This window comes from Mixophyes fleayi, chromosome 6 (assembly GCF_038048845.1).
Source record: "Mixophyes fleayi isolate aMixFle1 chromosome 6, aMixFle1.hap1, whole genome shotgun sequence".
In the NCBI taxonomy this organism is placed as follows: Eukaryota; Metazoa; Chordata; class Amphibia; order Anura; family Limnodynastidae; genus Mixophyes; species Mixophyes fleayi.
The window spans coordinates 217171147-217177182 of record NC_134407.1 but is presented as its reverse complement, the minus strand read 5'-3'; positions in this window follow the sequence as shown (position 1 = coordinate 217177182).

Below are 6036 nucleotides of genomic sequence, written 5' to 3'. Positions count from 1 at the left end.
GGTTTTCCTCTTACACGCGCAGCACTAGGCGGTCAGTGAGATAGTTACCCAGTTATAGTAGTATCTCTTCTTTACTTAGCCCCTGAAATAAGTTACTTACATCACTGTGTGTTTTTGTGTATTTCACCTCAATCGCCTCCATATCACACAGAAAATGGCCGCCACCCCCCTTAGTATTACACACAGTTGTTCCTGTGATATGATAGAGATAGATAGAGATAGAGATAGAGATAGAGAGAGAGAGATCTATATACATATCTATATATAGCATACTTGCCGACATTTTATAATTTACGTCCGGGAGATGCAAGGGGGAGGTAGGCGTGTAGGGGGCGCGGCTTCGAAATTCGCGTCATTTTAGCCCCGCCCCCGTGACGTGATGACGCAAATCGCGTCATTTTACAGCGGGGGCAGGGCCAAACGCCGCGATTCCCGGTGAATCGCGGCGTTTGAACCGAATTCTGCCCACTTCACTAGGAAGTGGGCAGATCAGGGAGATTGCCATACTCTCCCGGGAGTCCGGGAGACTCTCGCGAAATGCGGGAGTCTCCCGGACATTCCGGGAGAGTTGGCAAGTATGATATATAGATAGAGTATATATATATATATATATATATATATATGTAAAATATATTTATAACACACACACTACTGATTTGTATAGTTTGTATAACAGAGAGCGTCTGTGCAGGGCCGCCATCAGAAATCATGGGGCCCAGTATGCCCCCCCCCCCCCAGGAGCAACAGTGCAACACAAACTTACCTGGGGCCCCTTGCCTTGCAGTCCGCTGGTCTCTGCTACTCTGCGCTGATGTCTTCAGCCTGTGACAGGCAGAGCACATGATCGCAGGGGAATGATTCCTCCACCCCTGCGATCGCATTCTGGTGCCTGGCTGTCACGGTGACAGCCAGGCTGAAGACATCAGCGCAGAGTAGCCCCCAGGTAACTTTGTGTTGCGCTGTTGTACCGGGCCCCCTGGTGAGCCTGGGCCCGGTACAACAGTACCCCCTGTATCCCCCTGATGGCGGCCCTGCGTCTTTGTGCATGGAGGTTAATAGTGAGCAAGTTAATAAAAGTGCCCTGAATGCTCATGTACATGAAGTAACGCAGACTGAGGCAGGGCATAGTGCATACTTGCCAAGAGGGGGCATAACTGGGGGTGGGACGAGGTCAATCGCGGCATTTTGGCTCTGTCCCCCGCAAAAACGTAATTTGCGCCCAGGGTGGGGGGGGGCAAAATGACGCGATTGGCCTCGCCCCGCCCCCTCCCGCCCTCCAAAATGGCGTGAATCACCGAGAATCGCGTCATTTGAAATCCAGGATGCGAGAGAAATGCCAACTCGCCTGGGAGCCCTGGAGACTGACCCGAATTTCGGGAGTTTCCCGGACTTTCCGGGAGTGTTGGCAAGTATGGCATAGTGAGACTGTTCAGTGTGTAACAAATGTAGTACAGGATGCTAAAACTCCCATTAACCAGTGGAGAGGCTGATATGCAGGAGGATGAGATTAAGGAAGAAATTTCAGAGCTTGTAAACAGAAATAATTAAACTCAGAAGAAATATTAATATCAAAAAGAAAAAAAGAAATGGCAGAGGCAGATTTACTATATCTCTGGATAATGAGGTTGTTTTGAAAACAAAAATAGAGGAAAGTTTGAGCAAATTGCAGGATTTAAGTACTGATAATGGTTCAGCAATGGATAGTGAGACAGAGGTGGAGAGACCAGAGGAGTCCGTTCCTCTGTCACCTAATAGAGTGGTTGAAACACAGCCTGAGTCTCAGGGGTATATTTACTAAACTGCGGGTTTGAAAAAGTGGAGATGTTTCCTATAGCAGCCAATCAGATTCTAGCTGTCATTTTGCAGAATGTACTAAATAAATGATAACTAGAATCTGATTGGCTGCTATAGGAAACATCTCCACTTTTTCAAACCATTTAGTAAATACCTCAGTCTTTATATGGAAAAAAAATTAATTTGGAGGGTGAAGAATGTTCTGAAAAAGTTTACAAAATGTTTGAATTGCTCTATATATATATATATATTTCTCTCTATCTCTCTCTCTCTCTCTCTATATATATATATCTCTATCTATCTATCTCTATATACATATCTATCTATCTATCTATTTATCTCTATACACATATCTATCTATCTATCTCTATATACATATCTATCTATCTATCTATCTCTTTCTATCCCTATCTATCTATATCTCTCTCATATATATATATCAGTATATATATCAATCTCTCTCTATATATATATATATATCTAACTAGCTATGTATATATATATATATATATATATAAGTCTGACTGCTGAGATGAAGTCTATGTCAGCAGTGATGGTGTTCATGCAGCCACAGGTGAGACTAACCAGGTTGACCAGTGGCAGCTGTGAGACTGACTGCTGTTAATCAAGCAGTGTCAGGTGCAGTGTGTGTCTCTATAAATAAAGCTAGGTCTAACCAGGAAGTAAGTATTAAAGGTATGGAAAGGTTAAAACAGCAGCATGTTGGTTTGGGTATTTCTCATCCCAATCAGATAGACTCAGTTAATGCCAGTGAGAGTGCTATACAGGCTAAAATTATAGATTCTCCTGTAAACTCCTGTAGGGTCTGGTGCAGATATGTTGTATAATACAAATGTGGTGCCCGCAGTAAACATATTTCCCACTGGGAGCAATTTGCTCACAATAAAGACTGTGCCAAAGGCAAGCAGAGCAGCTCCTAATGCTGGACCTGAGCTTACCCCGTATGCAGGGGCAGTTTCGGGTACAGTTGTAAAGGTAGCACCGCAGGTTTTGGGTGGGCAGCCTGCTAGAAGAAGGAATGTGGTACAGTTAAAGTGGAAAGAGAAAGACACCCCCACCCCCTCCAAAAATACCTGAATTTCTAGACCAGGTATTTTTGCGTGCATGCACTCGGTAGGGTCTGTACAATATGATGTAAGTTTTGTTTCCTACCAGGGTCTGCAAGCGTTTGGGCCAAAGGAGCCATATGTAAAAATGAAAGCGCGTGGTTGCAATATAAAGCATATGCAGTAAGAAGACTGGAAAGGGTGAAGATCACTATTTTAGTTAGGAATGAATCCATCCCTGTGGCAGACCTGACATATTGGTTGAGAAGGTAATGCAGAAATAGAGACCCTGATGCAAGTAAACAAGTGTGGGAAGGAGGGTGGTCTGCATTGGTTAAGCTGAGACACCATGAGACTGGAACGCAGCATATCCCATTGGCCGCATATAAAGGGTGAGATAGAATCCAGTGTCTTTATCCTGGGCAGCCAAGGATGTGTCACAAACGTGGGGACTTCAGCCACCTGAGTAATAACTGCCCCATTTTAAAATGTGCTTTATGCCAAGGCCAAGGTCATGAGCCAAACGACTGTAAGGCAACTAGGTGCAATCTATGTGACCAGGAGGGACACCCTTTTAGCAGATGTCCTCAGGCAAATCATAACCAGGTTTCAGTTGGTGAGTTAGTGGAGGTAATGCAGAGGGTAGAGGAATTATCATGGCAGCCACAAGGAGCCACACTACAAACAGCTTTGCAGTCCACATCAAATCCTGTGTATCACGTGCAGGGTGCCAAATGAGAAAGAACATGCACAAAACTTAAGTATCATGCTAGACATTGCAGATAGGGCGAGGCTCGAGGGAGGAGGAGAATAGAGCAGTAGAGGGGAAGCATTTTTGGTATTCTCCATTGATGAAGAAGAGGAGGGCAAGATTGTGCAGAAAGAGCGTAGGGAATTATTTTTCAAACCAAAGCTAGTGAGGAGAAAGATGACAAGAAGTAAATCCCTGTACGTCCAGGGCCCGTCACGAGGTTTAAAAAAACAAAAGATAAGAGCATTAGACGCAATAGTGTGATCAAACGATTGTAACTATGGAGAAGGTGTCTGTAAAAGACTTTCTAGCTGAATCTGCAAAGAGGGAGCTAGAAAAGAATCAGGCTAAAGGAGGAGGAAATAGCTTTTGCACCTCCACTTCCAGTCACCCCCATTCCACCTCTACACCAACCACAAAAGGCTTCTTTGGTTCAAAAAGAGCCAAACATCAACCCTCAAATGCCAAGAAAGACAAAGGAGTAAAGGAGGAAGAAAAGAGGTTCCGCCTGATAAACAGTGTACACCACAGTTAATATTGCAGATGTCTGCACAAAATGGTATGATCAAAGGTAATGAAAACAGAGATGCCTCCTCAGAAGGGGAAGGGCTCTTAATTAGAATAAATAATCCTGCAAAAGAAAAAACCTGCAAAAAAAACCTTCAAGGGTCACTGAGCAAGTACATCTATCTATCTCTATCTCTATATATCTATATCTGTATCTCTATACATCTATATCTATATCTATATATATATATATATATATATATATATATATATATATATATATATAGATAGATATATATATATATATATATAGATAGATATATATATCTATATATGTAGGGGCCCTGGTGCAGTGCTTTGCCCGGGGGCCCATAATGTTGTTAAGATGGCCCTGGGAAGAGGTGATGTTAGAGGAAGGGCAGAGCATCCCTGTTGGTGTTCGTGTTAAAAGGTGAGGCTCGTCAAATGGTTAGTCCCAAAGACAAGAAAAGAAGAATTTAATAATTTCTACTTCTACAACCCAGAAGTATGGTTCCCCAACCTATAAGGTTTGCCAGCATTAATGCAGTGTCCATTCTGTCCGAACGTGCTCGTTACATGGCCTTTGATTTTTTTCAGCACGATTAAGGCTTTACTTTTGCAGGAGACCAGGGTGGGAACCCATAATGCAAAACGTGGATGGAGACATGGCTCTTCGTATTGGTCTCTTGCGGCCAAGCCGTATGATAGGTTGGCGGTTCTTTTTACCGATATGGTAACAGTTCAGCAGGATATAGAACTGTAGGTAGCTAGGTGTATGATTTTGGATGTCAACTTGAGGGGGCATGACTTATTAACAAATATGGACCACAATCAAAGTGGGACAGAAAGAGTCTCTTCAAGGAGATAAAACCATATTTTTTTTTTAGCCTGGCAGGCAGTCTTTGGTACTGATTTTAATACCACCATCAGGCCAAAAGACAGGGGAGGTTCAAAGGTAAACTCTGAGCTCCTTAAACAATCCTTTAGAGACTTCTTTGAAGCTCAGGAGTCTATTTTGGAGCCAGGTTGGAGTAGTAGTAGTATGTTTTAGTTAGTATGATGCATCTCATTCCTTTCTTTTCTCATTGTGTTTAAAGTGTTTATAACCATTTATTGTAGTTTATCAGTTGTCATAACCTTTACTGTGAATAAATATATCCTGTTAACCATTATTAGCAATATTATAGATCTATACCACCCCTATCTCCCTATCTATCCATACTATATGTACAAGGTTCATTGAAAGCAATTGAGCGTATAATTCTCCCAATATTTAACGTTTGACCAGGGAGAGACAACCTGAATTATAGCAGCTTTTGAATTCCAATAGTAGAGCGCAGCCTTTTCGCTTATTTCAGGTGTTTAATGAAAGCCTGGGTGGGAGATTACTCCCTCGCTCCAAGAGAATTTCTGCTCTTATATTGATATCCAAGGGGGGAAATGTATCCAAAATTAAGAACTGCCACCCCATCGCACTCCTCAACACAGATAGAAAGATTCTGGCATAAATACTGTTCAAGAGGCTGATGGAGGTTTTCAAGCTCTTGCTTTCCCCTTCTCAGCACTGCACCGTGAAGGGCCGTAGCACCTTTAGCGCTTTTCTTGTGGTCCGAGACACTCTGGAACGGTTTTGTACTGAAAAAATGGGGAAAGCATTTGCTAGCGTTGGACCAGTCGAAGGCTTTTGACAGGGTCAACCATGAGTACCTGTGGGCCTTGCTTGAAAGGTATGGTCTTCCGGTGAGGGTGGTAAATTGGCTACATGTCATTTACAGGCAAGTGGAAAGATTCCCATTTGTGAATGGTTGGATTGGCACTACTTTTAGGGTAGTTCGGGTGTCAGATTAGGTTGCCCCCTGAGCCCCCTTTTGTACGTGCTTGATTGGAGGAGAGTGG